At 38.4% G+C, this 24,680-nt stretch overlaps 1 long non-coding RNA gene and 1 pseudogene across 1 annotated transcript; one reads left to right on the top strand and one right to left on the bottom strand.

Annotated features, from left to right (window-relative positions):
- Positions 1-4,121: 4,121 nt before the first annotated feature.
- LOC149036439 (ATP-dependent DNA helicase PIF1-like) lies at positions 4,122-6,643 on the top strand (annotated as a pseudogene).
- Positions 6,644-14,759: 8,116 nt separating this feature from the next.
- LOC113667959 (uncharacterized) lies at positions 14,760-16,642 on the bottom strand. Its single transcript, XR_003445942.2, has 3 exons — positions 16,547-16,642; positions 16,167-16,258; positions 14,760-15,858 (listed from the first exon to the last, which is right to left on the bottom strand). It is a non-coding gene; the product is annotated as an uncharacterized LOC113667959 (long non-coding RNA).
- Positions 16,643-24,680: the final 8,038 nt, after the last annotated feature.

Here is a 24,680-nt window from a genome sequence, read left to right as displayed (position 1 = left end):
ACCGGAAGTTGTGTTAGCCGAAGTTCTCGGACATTGAAAACGTGCAAAGGATCATGGATAGTTGTGTGGGCCATGCTTTCCAGGTGTCATGGCAGCCAAATAAAGTGTATTTTCTTTCTATAGTTAACTCTGGTTTATTATACGGCCATCTGGGTGACATCGTTACATTGGCGACAAGGATTCAATTCGTTTTATGAGGTAGTGGATGTTTTTAGAAGTCATTTGTGTGGAAAGTCCTAGCATTTTGTCAGAAAGGTGATGGACAGTGGAACCAGTTTGAGTACAACTTCAAGTTCACAAGCTTTGCCAGCTGCGACGTTTATTCCTCTTCTTGATGTGGCCAGCCTTTCCCCCTTCAATCCAAAGGAAGATCTGAACACCCTTGCAGCTCACTGGAAGTTGTGGAAATGCTTGTTTAATCCGTATTTGGTGGCAAAGGGTATTACGAAAGATGAACAGAAAACTGCATTTCTGTTGCATACTGGAGGGTTGAATTTTCAGGAGCTTTATTACACGTTATTGACTGGTACAGATATCAAGCCGTTCGCTAAGAGTATGGTGTTGTTGGTTAACTATTTCGCACCACAGTTGAATGTTCCATTTGAAAGACATCAGTTTAGGCAAATGGAACAAATGTCAGGAGAGTCGGTGGATCAGTTCTTTTGTCAGTTGAAGCAGAAAGCAATCTCCTGTGAGTTTGAAAATGTTGATGAGGCAATAAGGAATCAGCTTATTGAGAGATGCAGGCATCACAGACTTTGCTGTAAGTTCCTTGAGAAAACAAATGCTACTCTGAGGGGTTTACAAGATTTGGCTCTTGTGTAGGAAGCAGTGAACATGCAGGTCAAGGCTATGGATCAGTCATCTAGTCAGGTGAATGCTGTCTCCGGCAAACCTCACAGCAAAGGAACAGGAAAAAGGACAGCACAGGGTAGAGGCAGAGGAAATAAGCCTGGTAAACCATCTAGTAGTTCTCAGGAGACAAAAGTGAGTGGCTGTCTTTGCTGTAATTACACTGACCATATGGCAAGTGACCAGAATTGTCCTACCCGTAGCAAGAAATGTAATTCATACAGCGAGATTGGACACTTTGCAGTCAGTTGCAAAACAAAGGATCTAAAACCTTCCGCAAGAGATGACGAGGGAAGGAATAATGCACGGAGGAGAGCTTACCAACTATCAGAGGATTCAGCCACTGACCAACAAGATTATTATGCATTTGCGGTTGGAGTTGGTCAGCCTAAAAGTGGTAATCAAGTAGATTTGAAGACTGGAGGAGTGATGTTGCCCGTGGTACTTATTGATTCTGGCACGTCATGCAATGTGATTGACCAAACAACCTGGGAAGTTTTGAAGAAGAAGAGTGTTCAGTGTGAGTCCAAGAAATCAAGCAAAAAGTTGTTCGTTTATGGGCAGAAAGACCCTATTGAGGTGATCAGGACATTTGTGTCTGAGATTGTGTGCAAGATCAGTGGCAACCGTTATGTGGACGAATTCACAGTGGTTAAAGGTCCAGAAAGGCCTCTACTCGGAAAGAACACTGCAGAAAAGTTGGGCGTGTTAACGGTTGGTCCAGATGTGTGTTCATTAACTACTGAAGGAAATGATGCCGACATCCGTAAGAAGTATATAGAGGTTTTTACAGGGGTCGGGAAACTGAAGGATTTCCAGCTGAAATAACATATAAAAGACGATGTCGAGCCTGTTGCACAACACATAAAGAGACTGTCATTTGGGTTAAGAGCTAAGGTTGAAGAGAAGTTGAATGAGCTGTTAGCCAAAGACATCATCAAGGAGGTGTCATACAACCCAACTGAGTGGGTGTTGCCATTAGTTGTTGTCCTGAAGACAGGTGGTGACAGTCAGATTTGTGTGGACACGCACAAGGCGAATTCAGCAATAGAGAGGGGAAGACATCCTATCCCTACAATTGAGGAAGTCTTGTACGACCTTAATGGCTCAACTGTTTTCTCAAAGCTCGACCTCAAGTGGGGCTTCCACCAGGTGGAACTTGACATCGCGAGAGATCACAACGTTTGTTACCGTGGTTTGTACAGGTACAAATGTTTGATGTTTGGGGCAACATCAATGCCTGAAAAGTACGAGAAAATTGTGGAAGATAATTTGCATGGTTGCGAGGGAGTGGCTAATTTGGCAGACGATTTGACTGTGCATGGTTGTGGCATAAAGGAACATGACAGGAATTTGCATGCTGTACTGACCCGATTGAAAGGGAAAGGACTAACTTTTAATGGGGACAAATGCCAGTTTTGTCTTCCCAAGCTGACATTTTTCAGTCATGAACTAAGCAAGCAAAGGTGTTGTGCCCAGTGAAGAGAAAGTAGCAGCCATCTTGAAGGCAGGCCCTCCACAAGATGCTTCACGGGTCAGATTATTTGTTCAGCTTGTACAGTATTCTGCAAAGTTTCTTCCCAACTTCGCGCAAGAAGCAGAACCACTCAGGAGCCTCCTGAGGAAGAGTGAGCCTTTCATCTGGGGTGAAGCTCAAGAAAGGGCCTTCCAGAAGTTGAAACAGCTAGTTGTACAGGCCACTACACTTGCATATATCAGAGGAGACTGTAACACGCGAATTATTGCCAATGCAAGTCCAGGTGCGATGCTGACTCAACTTCAAAACAGCGAGTGGCAAGCAATCTCGTATGCGTCCAGGAACCTCACTGAAGTGGAATGGAGATACAGTTAGACTAGGAAAGAGGCCCTTGCCCTAGTATGGGCTTGTGAGAGGTTCAACATTAATGCAAATTTGAACTTGAAACTGATCACAAGCCACTTAAGTGTATTTTTGGCAAGCTTTCAAAACCATCAGCATGTATTGAACCTTGGGTTGTGAGGTTGCAGGGGTATGACTACAGAGTTGTTTATCGGCCTGGCAAAGCGAACATTGCGGACGCTCTCTCGAGACTCAATCAATATGAACCTAAAGACACAAGTGGGGAGGAATTTGATTTTGTCAAGGAGGTCGCTGAGGAAAGTTTACCTGTTGCTCGGACAGTGAAACAAGTCGAATTGGCTTCTAATAGTGACCCAGAAATTGCTAGCCTGAGACAGTACATTTTAAGTGGGGACTGGTCTCAGTGAAGGATGACAGCTTATGTGTGTGTCAAGGACGAATTGTGTGTTGGGCAAACTTGTTTTGCGGGGCACAAGAATTGTTATTCCGAAGCCTTTACCAGAAGAAGTCTTGCGTCTTGCCCACAAGGGACATCGGGGCATTGTAAAAATGAAGGCATGTTTAAGGTCAAAGGTTTGGTGGCCAAAGATTGACTCAGACGCAAAGTGGGTGTGTAAATCTTGTCATGGATGCCAAGTCGTAGGTAAGTTTCAGGTTCCTGAGCCCATGAAAAGAGTAAAGCCACCTACTGGACCCCGGCAAGACATCGCCATAGACTTGATGGGTCCTCTTCACACTGGAGAAAGTTTGCTCGTAGTCGTAGATTATTACAGTAGATTCTGAGGTAGCAATCATGCGCTCAACAGCAGCTGAGAGAGTGGTGGTTGACACAGATATTCTCCAGATATGGATTTCCCTTTACACTCAAATCTGACAACGGTCCTTAATTTTGCTGTGAGGAGGTTGAGAAGTTTCTCTCTGATCACGGAATCGAACACTTGACATCTCCACCGCTCTGGCTGCAGGCCAATGGACATGTTGAAAGACAGAATAGAAGTCTGCTTAAGTCTTTGAAAGTTGCGCACGTCGAGGGAAAGAACTGGTGTGAAGAACTACAGAAGTTTCTGTTAGCATATAGAACCACACCGCAAACAAGCACTGGTGTTACTCCTGCATTCCTTGTGTTTGGCAGAGAGTAGAAAACAAAGCTTCCAGAGTTAAGTTGCGCTGGAAACCTGTTGGATGAGTGGGTCAGAGATCGTTATTGGAATCACAAGTTGATCCACGAGGAACATGCTGACAACAAGCGAGGTTTGACAGAGAGTTGAAAACAAAGCTTCCAGAGTTAAGGTGCGCTGGAAACCTGTTGGATGAGGGGGTCAGAGATCATGATTGGAATCACATGTTAATCCACGAGGAACATCCTGACAACAAGTGAGGTGCCACCAAAAGCCCTGTAACACCTGGGGATCTGGTTTTACTGAAGAACATGAAAACATCTGGCAAGCTGGAAGCAAATTTCGAGAGTGAGCCATACACTGCGCAGACTAAGGAAGGTAGTGAGGTGACTGTTAGCTCCAAGGATGGTGTGGAATATAGGCGGAACAGTGCATTGGTTAAGCGATACAACCTACCAGGGGAATTACCAGAAACCACAAAGGCCATTTCTCAAGAAACAACCAATACCCTTCCACTGGAGGAGAGTATAGTGACATCAAGACCAAGGCAGACTGTCAGAATGCCGGAGAAGTACAAGGATTATGTACTTTATGAACTGAACTCTGTTGACACGTTGGACTTAAGTTGAAGTCTGTTAGATTCGGTTTCATGTTACTAGATTTTATTCAACAGTTTTTTTTTGAAATTACTCAATGCGAGCAGAACAGTTTTCAAGCAGATTTTTTTTTGCTGTTATCTGTTTGTTTCTAAAGAAAGGAAAGGATGTAATGTATTGATAGTATTGTTTACTGGAAGTTGTGTTAGTGGAAGTTCTCGGACATTGAAAACATGCAAAGCATCATGGATAGTTGTGTGGGCTGTGCTTTCCGGGTGTCATGGCGGCCAAATAAAGTGTAGTTTCTTTCTATAGTTAAATCTGGTTTATTATATACAGCCATCTGGGCAACATCGTTACAGTCAACAAAAAAACTTGCAGCACAGGCAGATAATATTGTTCTTAGGGTTTTTCCTGTGTACTCTCCAAATAACATAGGCCCAAATTTCTCCCTTACTACATGTAAATACCAGCTGATCAGATATAAACCCTGGCAGAGAACCCAAGAAAATGCTAGGGGTAATCAACCAGGTAATGATGAAATTCACATCACTCAATGGAAAAATTTTTAGAAACCCCATATGCAAAGGAACATGTTTCTGACTGGCATGATAAGTTAGACACCATGTAGAATTACAAGAAAGATGACACTGAAATAGAACATACTACATGAGAACTTCCTCAATGCAAGGAATGGATGCTTTTAGCAGATCTTGTTCTGAGATCATGAGCTTCAGATATTCAATTACAAAAGATTAGTAACTCAGATTACAATTGGCAAACTGACAGATTGAAATATCAAGGAAGTCAAATAAAACAAATGTCTTCATGGATAAAAATCAACAGGGATGCATCAACTAAAGAAAGTTTGTAGTGAAGAGAAAATGTTGATATCAGTACTTTTAGTAATATGCAGAAGTATGCCTATGATATCATCAAATCACATTCAGAGCAACCTCCTCCAAAGGATCCATTACTAGTTATAATAATAGGTGATGCCGGTACAGGAAAAAGTTACCAATAAATGCCATTAAAAACCTTCTTCAACATTCATGTGCAGTAACTGCCACAACTGGCAAGGCTTCATTCAGCATACATGGATGTACTATCCATTCACTTTTGAAACTTCCTGTTGCTCAAAAAGGGAATAAAGAACTATGTGAACAGAGGCTTGTTAGACTCCAATTGCACTCAAAAACATTGATTATATTGTAATTAATGAATATTCCATGTTAGGCCAAAAAATGCTTGCCTGGGTTGATAAGCCGTGCAGACAGGCTACCGGTTTGACTGACCGACTCTTTGGTGGTAAATCAAAAATATTTGTGGGAGATCCTGGCCAATTACCACCTGTAGCAGGTAAGCCTCTTTACCTCTCAAAGCCCTCTGGTGCTTTACAAGAAAAAGGTCACTTAGCTTATGTCATGTTTACCACTGTTGTGAAATTGAAATTAAACCATAGAGTACAAGGCCCCAGTCCAGAACAAATTAGACTCAGAGGTCTATTACGCAGATTACAAACAGGTGATTGTAATCATGATGATTGACAAACAACACCCTCAACAACCAGCTATGGCAAATGATGTAATAGAGTTTACAGATGCAATTCACCTCTATTATATGAAGAAGTTGGAAATACAACTTTAAAAAGTTATCAACACTTCAGCAACCAATAGCAAGAATTGATGCATGACACTCAAGTGACAGCTAAAAAGAGGAGTCCTGATGATATGTCTGGACTAGAACCTGCAATTTTCCTTGCAAAAGGAGTACATTCCTGCTTACAATGAATTTGTGCACAGATGCTGGATTTTGCTGTGGTGTAACTGTCATTATTGTAGACTTTATTTATGCTAGCAATATGCAACCCCCTGATTTGCCTATTGCTGTTGTTGTAAAATTTGATGACTATGCAGGACCCTCACTTAGCAATGTCTTAATGTGTACTTATATGTCCTATAAACATAACCTCTGATACTTCAGAAGGAGTCTGTGAAAGAAAGCAGCTTCCTCTGAAGCTTGCTTGACCGATAACAATACACAAAAGTCAAAGACTGACCCCATCAAAAGCATGGATTGACATTGGTAAAACTGAGGCAACACCTGGAATTACATATGGTGCAGTCGGTAGAGTAAGAACTCTTTCATCTTGCATTATTCAGCCAGTGAGGTTTGAAAGACTGACTAGCCTTAAAAACTCAGTAGGCATCCAGTTTAGGATTCAAGAAGAAGCCTGACCATAGAAACTTTCTCAGAACATGTAACTGGTCTTAGAAAATGTTCAAATTTGAAATTTAGACTTCAAGAAATCTCCCTTGATTAACTGGCATCAAGAATGTGCTATAATAGCTCTTGCTAAAACAACTCAATGCTTATGGTACAAATCAGTAATAAAAAAACAAAACAATAGGAAATCAAACTATTGACTTTCCTAACAGCCTATCATAAATAAAAACAAACAAGCCAAAAGTCCAAATTTGACCATTGTTATTTAAATTTAATTTTGTTTCACAGGAATTATTAATTTAATTTATCCTTTTATTATTCAAGCTCCTTTTCTTTGAATTAGCATATATATATATGTATTTTGTTCTCTTTCTTATGTTGTAACGGTTTTTGTGTGAGCAGAATAAAGGTTGTAAAATCAACAACTAATATAAATCATGTCTATTTTCATTGAACAAAATCACAGGTATAACCTGCTACATCCACAATGTGTCACCTATTAAGAAGTCTGAAACTAAAAAATACTTCAAATATGTTATACAGACAGAATCAGATGAGTGAAACGGGGTCTGCTTTGCCATAGATAAAAGGGAAATGCTTGATTCCTTGGCACAGTAACAGTAACTAGTGAAGATACACAAGTACTCACTCGGCAACAAGTTTGGTAGAAAGGATATTGTTATCAAGAACACCTCAATGTCACCAACCACACGAGTTCAAATATCAAGATCTAGATGATGTAACATCCACTGCATAACTGCCACAAGTTACAACAGGCCAACTTGTTAAAATCAAGGGACATGTTGCACACTCATCACCAACAATGACAGCTCTTCTTGACTCAAGGCAAGCGAAAAAACAAGAAGCTTTTATTGATGATCCATCTGGATACATCAAGCTTATGCTATGGAGAGGTCATGCAGACAGTGTTTCAGAAGGCTCCACACAACTGTTTGATAAAGTTACAGTAAAACTTACTCATCAAGAGAAATACCTTGACACTCGAAAAAGTGACGCCAAATGCAAAATATCATTAGTTAACAACTTCACAGAGAGCCTCCAACCAGTGCAAAACATCTCTACTGTGAAAGACCTCACAGGCAAAATCCTTGGTGTTACAAATCTAAATAAGTGCCTGCTAAAACTGCTCCTGCAACAAAAATACAACTACAGAAGCAGTGCACCCACAGGCTATATATACAAGAAACAAGCAACCCGCACAACAAAGTTAGAGTTTCAGTGTACAATGATGATGATCTACAGCCTCCTTGCCACATCAACAGATGATGAAATCATTGAGAAGATTTTGGACTTGGAATTGGTAAAGGTCTCTATGACTCTCAGAACAATAAAGTAATTTATATTGATCAAATTAAAGTATAGAAAACATTACTTAGGCTCCTGAAACTGAAGCTAACTTGTCAAGAACTTGCACTGCAATGTTCAAAAATGAATATATCATCAGTTCTGTTCAAGATGTTGTTAATTTACAGTTCATGTTATCATGAGTGTTCTTACAATTTGAGCAGTTGTAATCATTACTCATTTAAAGAAAAAATCATTCCAATTTGTCATGGACCTCAAAGCTGTCATCTGCAAGAGTAAACTTAAACTACCCACAAATGAGAATTATGCAAGTTGTCTTCATAATGTCTTAACCAAAGTACTTGTTGGAAAAAAAGAAGACAAAGTTTGGAAGATTTTGTACTTTAATTTGAAGACCTATCTTATCACTGTCACTAATTATAGAAGACTAACTGACATTAAGACTTTTCTATGTCGGAAAAGATTTCTCTTGCTACCTTTCAAACTAAACATGACTTACCTATGAGTCAATTTCCACCATTCAAAATTAACATAATACATATTGTTTTGTTTAAGTCGTTGAGTTATAGTTCAATGTAAAGTATAAAAATACTTTTTTAATTCACCCTCTGTGATAAGTCTGTTAACTCCTCGACTGTTCTTTATTTTGTTTAAGTTGTTCAGTTCAAGTTCAAATTCAAAATTAAAAATACTCATCAAGTTCACTTTTAGACTGTGATAATTGTCTTAACTGCTCTTCTGCAATTGCCATGAATACACAATTCTGCTCTTGTCACAATCTGTCAGGTTTGTAAAAAATTCATCATATAAAGTAAACATATATATGCAAATGTACTAGACAACACCTTTGTTCCAATGGTCTGCCCAAGTTTATTAGCTTTGCATATACCTCTACACCTTTGGGGTGGCACACAATGTCAACTTTGCCTAAGTACCTTAACACAAACGCACTCATAATCTGTAACTACTTCAAGTACTACAAATTAAATTAAGACCAGACAATTTATAATAGTAAAGAGAAATTATTACAAGTAATATTTTAGATAATAGTAGTCATAATATAAAACATTATGGGTACTATGGGTGCTGTTCTGTGCTGTTAGCTTATCTTTAACACAATGTAAAGTTTTCCTGCTTTTTTAACTCGTGAATTGCGCGCATGCGCAAGAGCGAGTTATAGATACGATGTGGGGAATAGCATTCGCTCGCTCGCTCGCTCGCTCGCTCGCTCGCTCGATTGGTCGATTCCTGTAAACTTTTTTTAGATTTTAGGCTTTTGAGTAGATTTGATAGTTTTTGGCGAGCAATAAACAGACGAAATGGCGACCTTTGTTGCTAAGAATAGTGGTGGGGTGAAAAAGAAGCCAATGATAATCTTAAAAGAGTTTTTTTTTTCGTTTTAGTTTCAACAAGCGGCGCCAGCGACTGGCAAGCATTCAAGGATTCACACTGAAATAACAACAACCTTCGTTTTTCATAAAATTGTAATTTACAATCCTTGAACTTGAAAACAATCCGAAGATTCATTGAAAATATCACTTACTGCGAAGCGCTCGGAGTTTACAGATGTTCAAAAGCTTTTTCTGTTATAGCGTGAGATTGAGGACAAAATTGATCATTACGTTTCGTCGCGTGTGTTTTTCCTGTGTGAAGCAACAAAAGATGCCGGCGACTGACTAAATAACAAGTTAACACGAAAATCAAATAACACTTAGACAAACAAGTTTAGCTACCGATTTTCAGTGAATTTTTAAAGAACAATTTTCTTGTAAGTTTCAAGACAATTTGAAGATTCAACATACATACAACGTACTAAAATGCGAAAGTTACACACCACAAAATTGATAAATAGGCCTGAAATGAAATTCTATCTTGTTATTGATTATACGTTGCCTAGCACGTGACTTAAATCTACCCAGGCGGAGATCTAAAATGACGGTGGCAGGCTTGGCTTAGTTATATCACTCAAAACTCGTTCCCGTTTGTCTCATTTGATAAAGAGGGAATCGTTAATGTTTTCATTAAGACAGTATTGCCTTGATTTTCTAATATTTACAACGAAAGACAGTAAATTTCACTTTTCACCCACATTTACTTCCAACCTTTTCTTTTGAACCAGAAACAAAAATGATAGACGTTTAAAACACATGACATCATCCACCTTGTTAAATGTAATAGCATGATCATTTCAATTGTGATGCCTTCTTGCCCCAACGTTACTTTGTTTCTTTGCCACATTAGCGAACACTGAACTACTGCTCGTACTCTAGATGACAATCAACCACAAAATTCCCTAAACCAAATAACATTAAACATAATCTCAAAAATCATGTGTCAATTCACGAGTTTGCTCACAGAGCACTTTGATAATTCTTCGAGTCAACTTATTTTGTTTTCCAGTATCATATACTTTTTAAAGTTTGACTAAGAATTCATTGAATTTATTCCTCCCATGTTTGCAAATTACCTTCAATTAAAAAGCCAGTTATCTAAAGGATGTGGGTTCATGGAGTTGGGATGCATGTGTGAGGGACAATATTTTAAAGACATTAATTCCCATATTTGTTTGTTTATTATGATTTTTTAAACTAATATTTGGGTTTTAAAAACTTGATTGCATTGACACCTCTTCCACCTTTTGAAATGACACTTGCCAAGGCTGGAGTTTTCTTTAATGTTGTTGACATTGATGACCTAAAATTTGTTGTTTGAAAGGAAACACCTACTGTTGATAATAAAAACTGTTATAGATCACTTTTTGATTCTCACTTTAAATATATGTTATCATTAAAATGTTGACAATCTCTTTAAGCCTCTTAAAAGTTATTCATGAGCTCTAGTGAGATATCATAGTGTTCAATACTAGTTAAGATTTAATTAAGAAATCTGGCAAGTTCTTTCCGACACTTTTGTCATCCCTATCCCCAATTTTAGATCTTTCAAATACTGCTTCTAAACTCCCTCTTACCAATCCACACCCATCATCACATACATGTAGAAAGTTAGTGGGTGAGATGTCAGTTTCTCCAATGGTTGTAATCTAAATTTGTATTTCAAATTTATTTCACTATTTTTGTCAATCCAAACCAACAAAAGCAACAAGAACACTGTGTAAGTTGCTTCCAAGTTGTTGCTTTTCTTCTGCCACCATCAGATTTAATCAGAACCACAACTTCACCATCTAACCTCTACAAAAACAAACACACCACTTCTTTTGTGTTGCTGACTAAATAACAAAAGTTGTTTCTGTTTAAGTTAACACCTTGATTGACATGTAATTGATAATTTATTTGTGATTAACTGTTTAAGGCATAGCTGTTGAGGCCAGAAAATTAACCTGTGATCTATCAGTGAAACAATTTTTGACCATGCTTTCAGTTTACATGCACACTTTCTTTGCTTACCTGTTGAACTGTTTGCCAACCTGCTAATTATTCTTTGATCCCAAAAAGAGAATGCCACAAAAGTAAATCATGTTGTTTACCAATTGGACTTTAATAACTCTCATTTTAGGTCTCTTCTATTCCATTTTTATAAATCTGCCATTATTAGATTTCTTAAGTATCTGCATTTCCTTCTCATTAGATTGTATTAAGATGCTATAAGTTTTGTGGTGACAAGCCAATTGTTGAGGGTGAACCCCAAAGTATCTTTATCACGATTTTTATCAAATGAAAAGCCCCAAGATATTGGATACCATATGTTTATCATATATTTTGTTGCTGTTGTTTTCTTGGTGTGTGTGTTCTTTGTTTTTGACCTAAAATATTTTGTACCTAAATTACATCATAACTTATATCTCAAGTTTAAAATATGAGGAGCCTGTTGCTCAAGTAAGCCTTATGGTTTCTTCAAGGGTTTACTCATAACATGTTAAATTTTCAGCTATATTAAACACTTCGGTTACAAGAAAAAGGGAAAACAATTGGCCTATGGTAGTAGGAACTGTTAAACACCAGGGGGCAACAGTATGTGGATCCAATTAAATTCAGCACATTCACTGAGTAATGGAGATTCTGCCTTGTCATCATGTGCACTACAAAGGCACATGAAAAAGCACCTGCTGCCTGAGTGATCCATGCTCTTCCCCCGTTTGTCCCAGGCTGAAAGTAATTATATCATATAGTTATATATATGTGGCAAAAAAAAAAAAACTTGGCAGTTGTCTGCTAGATTCTGCTTTGGGTAAAAATCACTCAGAGTGATACTTGCAAATGGACTCTGAACAAACTAAACAGCACAAGGCAGATTCTGTTGCCATGGCAACAGGCAAAGAAGCCATTGTGGCTGTCATTGGAATCATGAGTGACCTGCTTGTTTCTTCCCTCTCTTCATTAAACTCAACCATGACTGAATTCTTCAGTGATATGAAGGCAGTGCTGGAAAGCCTTATTGTAAAGGAAACTCCAATGACAGAACAAAAAAGCCTACCAATGGGGCAACCAGATGTTCCTAATCAAGGAACTTTGGCATTGGAGCCAGAAATATTTGAAAAAGATCAGCAATCTGACTCAACTAAACAGAGCATTACAAACCTGATAAGTCAGAGCTCAGAGCATGACCAAGAAGCTATTGGCAAAATTCACGTGCTATCAGGCATAACAAACGACCTCAAACTTGATCACAAGAAAGACCATGCTGTTAAACAGCACTTAGCAAAGATTGTACATGGCCTTCTGAGAGAACGCACTCAGATGAGGTCCCAACCGAGACACAGAACTCATATAATAGACCTTATCATCTTACTTGGGATAAACTCAAACCTGACACAGGGTCAAACATCAAATACAATGCATGCAATCTGTGCTTCTAAAAGGAGTTATCCCCATGGTCTCTATTGTTGAGAAGCTTGTTGAGGAAAAGGACAAAGTTCCTAATGATGTCTTGAACGTTCCAGGCTTAGTCAGGCAGCCACAGATGCCACTGCTCTAATAGGAGCTGCAAACTTCAAATTGAACATGTGATGACAAGATAATATCAAACCGAACTGAACCAAAATTTTAAACACTTGTGGTCAAGCTCTGTGCCATTTATAGAGTCTGTTTTGTGACGACTTCGAATTGTCCAAGCAACTTAGAGACCCTGGTGGAGGTTACAAAAGTGAGCTAAGTCAAAGCAACTTAACATGGACACCCACAAAAACCAAGGATCCAGGAGTTTCAAGTACAACAAATCAAAAGGATTTGGATACAAGTAGAGAGTATGAGCAGCCAACAGTTCAACTGGAAAAGGCCCAGCCCCACATACAACAAGCAGAATCAAGAGGGGAGGAAGCAAAGCAAATAGGGCCAGAAAACCACTCTACTGAGGTTTGGAATGTTTCTTTAAGCTGGAAGATTACACCAATTTTTTTCCCAGCATGGAAAAAAATTAGCAACGACATCTTGGACTGGGTCATTGTCATATTAAATTTATCAACGATGTCCCACCAAATCAGTGTGGTGGCTCTACAAGCATAAAATTCAGTCCCAAAGAATCAATTACTATTAAAGCAGAAATTGAAAAACTCCTGGACAAAGAGGTTATTGTGGAGTTAGTTCACTCTAAGAGAGAATTTTCTCACCTATTTTTCTCACACCCAAAAAGAAAGGGATAGAGTACAGAATGATTCTTAACCTAACAGAATTGAACAAGTCTGTGGTCTATCAACACTCTAAAATGGACTCCCTAAAATGTGTTACAGGTTTAATGACCCAAGGGTGCTAGATGGCCTCAGTAGACATAAAAGATACCTACTACACTGTGCTGGTAGCTCTGGCACACCAAAACCATTTCAAATTTATATAGTGGGACAAACTCTACCAATATACTTGCTTACCTTTTGGTCTAGCCTCAGCAAAAAAATCTTTACTAAGCTCTTAAAACCAGTGTTTAAGATACTCAGAGAGAAAGGCCATATATCTTTGTCAAATATAGATGACTGTTATCTTCAAGGTGACACTTTTGATGAAAGTCTTGCTAATGTTTAAGACACGACCTTGCTTTTTGAGGAACTTGGGTTTCCCACACATTGTGGAAAATCAGTGCTTATACCAGCTCAGGCACCGACACTCTTGACTGTACAGTAGGCTACTGAAAGGAAATAAAAAATGCAAAATGCCTACCAAAACCTAGTCAAGAAGAACACTTGTAAATTCCGAAATCTGGCAGAGCTTATAGGCCTGATAGTATCCAGCCTCCCAGGGATGGAATATGGCCCTCTCCACTACCATAGTCTTAAGGCAAATGAAACTAATGCTTTGACCCTCTCCCCAAAGGCCAAGTCAGAGATTCATTGGTAGCTCTCAAATGTAGATTCTTCATTCAAATATATCCCACATAGGGAACCTGTTTGTCATATCAAAACAGATTCCTCTGCCAATGGATGAGGAGGTGTAAGGGAAAACCAGAAGACAGGGGGGAAATGGACCACCACAAAAACTACCTTGAATTATTAGCAGTAGTTTTGACTCTCAAGGCTTTATGTGAGGATTGGAAGCCTGACCCTGATGCTGCATTTGTTGATGCTTTCTCTGCTGATTGGTAAAAATTCTCCTTTTATACATTCCCTCTTTGCAACTGGGGTAAATAGAAATAAATGTTATAAAAAAACTTATTGTCGTAGAATATGTCTTGTCCTAAAGAGAGGCTAAAGTGAGGAAGCGAGGTTATTTCTATGTGTAAACCAGTCTTTTCAAAGTTACTGATGCACAGTGTGCTTCTGATCATACTCATTCACATTTTGCCTCTGTTACTGACCTTTTGTACTTTGTTCATTGCCACTTTTCTTTTCATCAACATGCACTAATACATTTTAAGAAATTTTAAATTGTACCTAAATTGTACCTGGCACTGTTTTATTTTACAGAAAACCTTGCATTGAAATATGAGGGTTTTACCTGTACCAAAATTTACAAAAACTGATATTGTTTAAAATTGTATTTGCCACTGTTTGAATGTTAGCAAAATTCTGTTCAGAGGTAGTCGCAGTTTGATTTAGTTTAACATCTAATTAGCTGAGAAACTCTCCTAAGCAAAACAATGATGTGGTTACAAATACTTTTGACAGTGGTTTGATCACCATTCTATTACCTAGTTATTACTACTGCTCTTTTAAATACATTTTTGCCAGTTATCCATTATGAAGCAGGACTCTTGTTATTGAGATTCCCTGTACAAGACTGCCTTTGCTAAAATTTGATGTCTCATTCACAACCCTTTTCATTATCTCTAGAACCAGAAGTAAAAGAGGGAAACCTTAAAAGAGTTACTACAGGCTATGTTCACAACCTGTCCTTAATAAAGAAAAAAAAAGAAAACCAAATAGTTGAATTGTCAAATCCAACCTTAAGACAGAACTTTAAAAGCTGCCTCTAATGCCCTATACCAGTCACAAAAAAAACCACCAGTCACAGTGCTTTCTGGAAGACTACTACACCTAATACCTGTGCATCTATTGACATCCTTTCATCATACCTTCCAAACAGACCCAAAGGGCAGTACAGCTGTAAACATGCAATTTCGTTTTGCACTAGACACAGGTATGCAGTGTAGACCTATTTTTCCTATTAGTGAACCAGGTATAATGTATCTGAGTGTGTTGACTTCCATATGTAAAAACTTGGTCATTTATAAAAACTGTTGTTTTATGTCACGAAGACGTCATAGTTTCTAGCAATGAAAACTTTCGCAAACATAATGCAACATAGACAAAGTTTTCAGGAATGTCACATATAATAACAACAGTATTCAACAGCCAATATTTTGAAAATAGAGCCTAATTATTTACAAAAGCAAACCTAAGAACTTCTTGTAATAAAACAGTATGGTTTTCTGTCCTTTTTTATTGTAGCAGGTTGCAACCATGGTCGAGTGAGTTTTGCTTCAGAGCAAGTTCTGTTACAACGACCTCTGTGTCAACCTACAAACAAATAAAATATCCTACCTGAGCACTAAATATGACACATGCTTATCAACACCCTTTATTTCGTCTCTCGCAAGGACTGATCTCGCAATCACGTACGCAGAGGAAAGAAATTCTCCAGCAAATTAAAAGGGTTGCTTTGAATCGATAATGCAACTTTCCACTAAAAATAAACCATACGAGCCATATCGGAAAAATCATCAAAATATCTTAGAAGTGAGGAGGCTTGGTCTGAATAGTACACTATACCAACGGCAGAATTTGAAACTTTAACGCCACCAAGGTAATGAAAATGGTTCGCAAACCTTAAGAGAGCAATGATCCTGAAATGCGTATGACTGCAAAGCACTCGATCCGATTTCTTCTTCCCATATCTTCCGGGACTTTAAACCTACAACTACGCCACACAAATCGAACAAAAGTCAGAAATAACAATTACCAAGATATTTTAAATAGCTACGAATTACATCTTGAGAGCTACTCAGGATTACGTTTGAAGTCCAACCCACAATTACACAACTACTCGTTGCTGTCACATGATCAAGCAAGACGAGCTATGACCTGAGTAATGGAAATTTCCCCAACAAAAATATTTTTATCTTAACTTTTTTAAGTTAAGAGCTATTAACAGGTTGTAATTACACAATGGATGCCCCTTCCCGGGACAAGTTCACCATATACTGACCTACGCGCTATTGCGTTACAGATTCGCCACGAAATGAACTGGCCCGGAGAAGGACACAATCACGTGGATCTGTCAGGTAACACAGCAGTCAAACGTAAGGCATGCGTAATGCCATCAGTTCTTACCGGCATTCGCGCTAATTTCCTGCGCAAATTTCAAAACTGGGAACTGGAAATTATCAGATATCGTAAACAGAGGTTTGTAGTTTGTCATCGAGGTAAGTAAAACTTTCAACAGAAAATATAGTCGTTTCTTCACGATGTGGCCATTTTGAATGTGAACCGCGACGTTTCGACTGCATATTGCTAATCTTCTTCAGGGGATGAGGTCGGTTGAGTACGCGTCACCCATACAGTGTTGTGCTCAGCTGTATTCTGTGATATCAAAAGTCCGTCGCGCTCGCTTGTTTCGCGAAAGGTTGCTCGCCAGGAATCAGTCCCCTAAGTGGGGCTACGTTTTAGCGAAGCAATTTTTATTTGCTCACATGTATGAGAAAATGTTTTCAAGTTTTTCGTTGACAAGTCCCTCTAACTTGCTGGTTGTGGGCGGCAAAAGTCTGCACATGCGTAAGAGACCAGCGACATAAGACACGCGCTAATTTGAGGTTACTTCCTACCTTCATGGGCAGAAAAAAAAATTTCATTTATTTTAATTTTACTCCATTTAATTCAGACATTGTACCTAAAACTTCCCAAAAAAACCCAATTTTAGCTTCCGAGTTAGTTAGGAAAACGTATTTTCAAATAAAAGGTGATAAATCAGGAAGGTGTCCAAATCTCGTACCTGGGTGAATCTCCCAGGAGGAATTTTCGTAGCAACCTTTCATCTTGAGGATTGTTTTTCATGTTATTTGTATATATTGTTAAAATTTCGCACTTGACAAAATTCAAATGTGGTTCCTTTTTACTAAGGGAAGAAGAAGAGAGACGTCGTTGGTTAAAAAAAAAAAAAGGAAAAAGAAGAAAGAACTGGCCCAAAGAAGAAAGACACAGAACCAGTCTATCAAGAGAAGAAACAACTCCTCGGTGAAAGCCACAGGTACTGGTGGAGCTCCACGCTGGCGTCCAGATTTCGAACAAAGAAGTCGCCGTCAGACCAAAATTTGTCATACATAATGTTAAAAACTAGGTTTCCATTTGTTTATCCAAGTACCAGAAATACTTCACATTCCTACCTATTTTAGGTAATAAACTTTAAGCGGACTAGGAAATGGGCATGTAACTATGCCATTTTGCCCAAGTAACATTAAAAGAATGCACATTATTAGAAGACAGATCACAGAAAACAGGGTGTATCTGCTAGTCAGCTTTTGAGTTACAGTAACCCAGTAACCAACATGTAGCCTTCATATCAAACAGTTACAGAGGTAAATGAGATGACTCTGTTGCTTTTAAAGCGACATGTTCTTAATACAAGTTTTAAGATAACTTTGATATCCTTAATATTTCGTGGAATTTGTCCCAGAAGAAAGCGCTCGGCAAAAATATCTTCTACAGCCAAGTTTTAGTTCCTTAAATTATTAATGTTTCTGTTGTCAAACACCTGGTGTTAACCTTAGTTATCTTCCCTAACCCTAAGCTGAAATGTTTCATAATTTTAATGGTGGATAACTTCCACTGACAAGATTTTTGTTTAAGCTATCGATCTATTCGTGCAAACAAGGTGAGAATTATGTCATCATCATCATCATTAATTTTAATATTAATTATGTAGATGTATGAAGTATGTAAACCTCAATTATGCTGCAGAGGAAGACAGCCTTTGCATTGATTATAACTAATTACGGTTTTTCTCCCGACTGGCTCTTTATAAGTGGTCTTTGAGGCAAATGTTTTGTTGGCGCTTTTCCGATAACTTGTGCACCACTATGGCCCCTCAATAGTCCATAAAGTCTCGTGGGAATGGATGTATTACTCAGAGTGAAAGAATGAGACGGTAACTGGCACAAGTAGATCTTGTTCCTTTTTTCGTAATTTATGATAATGAAATTTACCCACAAAATTTCCTTTCCAATTCTGCTACACGAGCCATTTGAGTGTTCAAGGCAACCATTCTTCTTTTACAAGCAGAGATACGGCGTGTTTTTCCTCTGAGACAACAAACCTTTTCGCCAGGCGGTTTGCCTGCTGAGGAGGTGATAAAAAAGAAGTGTTGTGACAATAACACGGGCTACGAAGTTTGTGGCCACGTTGAAAATGCTCTACCTTACAACCAAACTTCGCACCTGTTGCCAAAATATTTTTTTTGTTGGATAAGATATTTGGCAGAGGAGGTTTGACAGAAACTATCCTGAAAATGGTAACCTTATCTGTTTTGGTAACAGCTTTTCCTAAGAAAAAATACAAACAATACGAATTTAAAAAATGCTGCCATTTTGCGCTATAATGTTACAGTGGAAATTTCGTTATTCCCATTCCTTTTCGCACGCAGAATTTCATGCGCGTCATAAGCATGCACACTCATTTTGCTATTGCGTTGGTGGAGCTGTGTAGCATCCGCCCGTATGCCGTCAGGAAAAAGATCCTACATTCACCTTCACAAACGTCTAAGCAGAGACCACTTTTCTTGTAAAGAACAACCGCAAGAAACTTTGTACAGCCTCTAACAATTTTCGAAAAATGTTTTTCTCCTTTAAAACAATGGAAGTAGGAAAATGTCTTCAATGACAACAAAATGCCTCGGGTTTAAGTTTTTCGCGTATTTTGCTGAATTTTTTACCTTGTGCGCTTGAGCTTGCGTTGAAGGCCTCATAAGAGTCAAAACGCATTTGCCATATGTGTTGTGCTATCTTCAATAATGGGAAGCTGAAAGCGTTCCCTTTTTTATGGCTTTATTCAGGTGTCTTGGGTGCAAACAGATGCGCAAATTTCCATCAGGCTCTTCCACAATGGCCGTTTAATTTACCCAGTCTGTAAGTTCTTCCACTTTGCGAATCACACCTCTCTTCTCCATATCCTCTAACTCTTTTTTTCACTCTCTCTCGAAGTGCAGCTGGTATAGTTCTGGGGGAGGGGGGGGGGTTATAACGGGTGTAACTGTTGGGTCTACCTCAATGTGGTAAGGTTTTTTTTTCCAAACGTTCCAATCCAGTGAATACTTGCTTCTATTTCTTAATTACCTCTTCCTAAGATACTTTTGCAGTTTGGCTGCTGTCATCCGGTATGGTTTGCTCCTCTTCTTTCTTGGTCAAATCCCTACTTTAATTAGGCCCAAGTTTTGTGAATATCGAAGTTCCAGCAATCCCGGCTGATTAGTTTCTACTAAGTTAACTCTTGATCAGCATCTAACTTGGATTTCACATATAGCCTTCCGGTTCCTAGGACTTTGAGTTTATTTTCTGAGTAGCTAACCAGTATTTGGTTGCATGGATCTATGTGAGGGTTATCCCCTGCGATCTTTTTGAGTTCCTTTAGTGGTATGATGTTAACCTGTGAACCAGTATCCACTTTAAGTCGTGTAAGGTGTCCCTGTACTGGTAAGGTCACATAGCATACATCATTCTGAATTTGAACTTCTGTAGTGACTGCTCCTACAAACAGCGTAGACTCACAATCATACTCTTCTCCGGTTGACATTGGCCCATGTACTTTCTTTTGCGACCTGCACATGCTCAGGAAATGATGTTGTCTCTGACAATTGTGACATGTCTTGCCATACACCGGGCATTCTCTCACACCATATCTTGTTCCACAATTTGAATGAAAATTGAATGAAAATTTATTTGAATTAGAGGGGTGTTTGCCTTCATTGGCTGGGGGTGTCTCTCTAAATGGTGCCTTTTTAGCTCATTCACGCTGAAAGCAATGAATGAGGTATTGTGGTGAAGCAGATGTTGACGGAAGTTGTATTCCGTGGACGGAAGTTGCGTTGTAGACCGTGAACGGAAGTAGTCTCGCATGCTACCCCTCTCCACTAAGTGAAAGTCAAAATTAATTTCGATGAAGCTCAGAAAATCGTGTGGAAAGAAATAAAATGTTTGTACGGTTTGATAAAAATAGTAACTTCAAATCACATTCCCGAACTTCTATAGATGCAAGTTGAATCGAGAAGCCGAAGTATTCACACCTAGGGGACCGGCAGCGGTTTCATTTCAACACACGTTGTGACCACGCAGAAGAGCATCAGAGGCAGCCTTATTGGTAAGCCGCGCATTTGCGTTCGTCTTTAATTGGTTTAAAGTAATCATTGCTCTATCATTGTGCTTATCCAAGGGAGCTCTTCAACAAACAGTCCATACATCAATCATAGCGGCCTAGATAATCTGACTAAAAATTTTTTTCGAGCTCCAATATTTCGGTCCGGACTTGAGGCTCACTCGAACAAAATCAGCAATACAAATTCGGTCAGTGAAAAATGCAGACTGCAGACCGGGTACAAAATGTAGACTGCAGACTGCAGACTGGGTACAAAATGCAGATTGAGAATTTATACTGTTTTTTTCGCCTGATACGTGGTAACATGTCATCTTACAACTTACCGAGCGTCACGCAATCGCTTTTCCGCGATCATCTTTCTCGATTATTTTCACTATTGTGGAATATTCCTTGCCCGTTTCTTGATCACAATCGTTCTTAATATAATTTCAAGCCTTCCTGTAGTCTTCTCACTTTGCGCGCGAGGTGGTTGGTGTGGTACCTGTTCAGAATATACCAACTTAATAAAAGTAGATGTAGATGTAAATGAGATGTCCCTATTGAATAATTAATAATTTCTCGATATTTGAGAAAAAAATGTCAGCTTTGCATGTGGTCCATACGTTTCATCTTTATAACCGATATGTGTACATTCTGTTGAAAACTGTTCTTTCGACTTGATATAGTTTCAACGTTTAGGGGTGTACAAACACCGATTTTCACATATGTACCTTCTATTGTTATTAGCTTACATGAGGAACCGGCGAATTTTTAGGGAAAAGCGAAGCGTTACTTTCGTGACTGGCCATTTGTCTACTTTTCTGTTGGTTTTATCTCTCATCTGTCTGGTGACAACGCAGATATTGGTATGAGAAAATCAGACTACATGAAGGCTCTAAATTCTATGAAAAACGATTGTGGCCGCTTTGTTAATCAAAGTGCTCTGTGAGCAAACTCGTGAATTTACACATGATTTTTTGGATTATGTTTAATGTTATCTGGTTTAGGGAATTTTGTGGTTGATTGTCATATCTAGAGTACGAGCAGTAGTTCAGTGTTCGCTAATGTAGCAAAGAAACAAAGTAACGCTGGGATAAGAAGGCATTACAATTGAAATGATCATGCTATTGCATTTTACAAGGGTGGATGATGTCATGTGTTTTAAACGTATATCATTTCTGTTTCTGATTAAAAAAAAAAGGTTGGAAGGTTGTTAACTTGTAATTTTGTTAGTCGCCGGCATCTTTTGTTGCCTCACACAGGAAAACACACGGTACGAAACGTAACGATCGATTTTGTTCTCAATCTCACGCCGTAACAGAAAAAGCTTTTGAACATCTGTAAACTCCGAGTGCTTCGCAGTAAGTGATATTTTCAATGAATCTTCCGATTGTTTTCAAGTTCAAGGAATGTAAATTACAATTTTATGAAAAACGAAGGTTCTGTTATTTCAGTGTTAATCTTGCATGCCTGCCAGTCGCTGACGCCTCTTGTTGAAACTAAAACCAAAAAAAAAAGTCCATAAGTCTTGAGAGTTCACATAAGTTGAATTAAGTTGTACCTATATTCAACAAGTCCAAGAAATCAATACAAACTTAAGCCATAACATTAATGAGCTGGCTCCAAGTGCCCTTTGATTCTTCTTTGTTCCAATTCCATGTAGAGATGAGTCGTTTAAGAGGTCGTTTACTGTGACATTGCCTGGATTAACCTTCTACAGTGAGAAATAGATCGACTACACGCCTACAGAGTAGATCTACACGGATCATCACACATTGCTCTCGCCCATCTGAGGCAACAGAGCAGCTGCACTGGCCGACTCTTTCCAGCATACGCTCTTACCACAAGGCTAGACTCGTTTTTCTCCGTCTTCACTCAATAGTCCCTAGTTATTTTTATTATATTTTACTAGATTTTCGAACATTCACAATTATTCCACAAGGCAGATCCCTTTATCCCTACCAAACGTTAAACAGAATTTCGAGAAAAGGACCTTTCTTCTCACTAACGCGAAAATTTTTAACCTACTCCCCGTAAACATTGTGAAGAGTGAAAACATTCAGACGCTCTGCTGCCGAGCAAGACATTTCTTTTTATCATGACTTTGATGTTTTATTATATTTTAGACTTTAAAAGTGACTTTGCATTGTATTTTTTAGGCTCTTAATGTAGTTCTTAAATTCTATATTTTTATTTTTATTAGGCTCTTTGAATGTGATAGTTTATGGAAATTCGTAATTCAAATTAATTTTTTCAGATACAGGGCCCCTATGGAGACCAGCCTTGAAGCTAAACGGGCTACCCTGTGTAAATAGAGTTTTTCATTTTTCTTTACTTTACTTTTAGCTGCCTTTCTGTCGCCTCTGCTGATCGAACCTCATATATAGCTTTCTCCTTGGTGAGGTCTGCAATCCTGAATAGTCTCTACCTTGTTTTTGTTTCAGTGATGCCTAGCACAATTCGATCTTTAATATAAGAATTCTTCATTGTGCTGAATTCACGTTTCACTTAGCTTTCTAAGCACGATCACATATTGATCAATGGTTTCGCCATTTTATCGGGCTCTTGAAAAGAACTTGTATCTCTCGTAACTAATGTTTTTCCTCGGTTCATAGTGTTCCTCAAATTTCTGTTATACTTTGTCGATCTTTTTGACATCACCTTCCTCATCCTAGGTTAGAGTATTAAATAAACAACAGATGTTTTATTATCAAGATTTTTAGGCTCTTCATTGTTCATCATGCGTCCTTGGGAGACGACATCCTTGGTTTAGTCTTTGTTATTTCCAGCACGCTTAATGCAAAGGCAGTGGTTAAGACATACACAAATTACATGAGCGGCTGTCAATAACAACTGTAGTCAACAACTTCAATAAGAGAGCACATTAGAAGTATTTCGTTGTTTTACTTATTTATATATAATGTATATTTTATGTTTTTGTCAAAATGATCGATGCTATTTAAAGCTGACAAATTGTCGCCCACAAAGGGTATAAAAGATATGGTGTTATGTAGGAGGCCCGTGTTGTACGAAAGTACGATAATTTGAAGTTCCGGTGTTTGGGTGGTAAAAGCACTCACCTTTTCTCTTTCTTTTTCAGAAATGTTATTGGCATTGCTAGATATTGTCCTGAAATACAGTAAACAAACAATGACTTTGAGGTCAGTTCAGCATTTAAAATGCGTCTCTGGTGTTCGGTTCATTTTATGTTACTTCTTCTGTCAATTTCACTGCAAATCAGAGCAGAAATTTACAGGAAGAGGAGAGAAAAGTGGGTTAAATGCGCTGTAATGATTTCAGTAAAAACTAATCAATATAACATTAAAGAAAAATATGTTTTAGTCCAACTGTAATGCGGACCATTACAGGTGATGAGACATCATTGCCCTATGATGCAACTATGATTTAATTGGAAATGAAAAACAAAAATAATAGACAAAATAGCCTCTTTTGTTGTAGTTTTCTGACAGGTGACTGAGAATAGAGGAGAAAATTGAAACTTCTCTGCTAATTACAGAATGCAAAGAAAAACACAAGAAGTGATTAGCACGAGTTTGAGGTTAAAGAACTCACCAAGCATATTAATAAATAATGCATTTAGGTTTCCACGAGCCATGTATGTTTTGACACGTAATATTACAACTTTCTTTCGATAAACTTTTGTGGTAGCTTTTGACAACAATGGTTGCCTCCGAATAGAACAAAAAAAATGTTTTAAAAGATATCTTGATGTAACCACGAGTTCTCAAGCCTTTTCTTACAACTTGCTTATGTTTGTAAACCATTTACACCTACTGATGTTAAGCTGAAAGGCATGACAAGTTTTTGTTACCATATGTGGCTAATTCTGGAAAAACAAAGCGAATAAAAAAAGAGTGCCAAAAATGTGATGAAAAGATTTTAGAGAGACGGCAATTTTCCTTCACCTCTCGTTCAATTAAAAGCGCTTAACACTTAGATAATTTCTCACTTAAATATACAAAGCCCAATTCCCAAAGAAC

The sequence above is a fragment of the Pocillopora damicornis genome, chromosome 12 (assembly GCF_964200805.1).
Source record: "Pocillopora damicornis chromosome 12, jaPocDami1.2, whole genome shotgun sequence".
Taxonomy (NCBI): domain Eukaryota; kingdom Metazoa; phylum Cnidaria; class Anthozoa; order Scleractinia; family Pocilloporidae; genus Pocillopora; species Pocillopora damicornis.
This window is presented reverse-complemented; position numbering and strand designations above follow the sequence as displayed.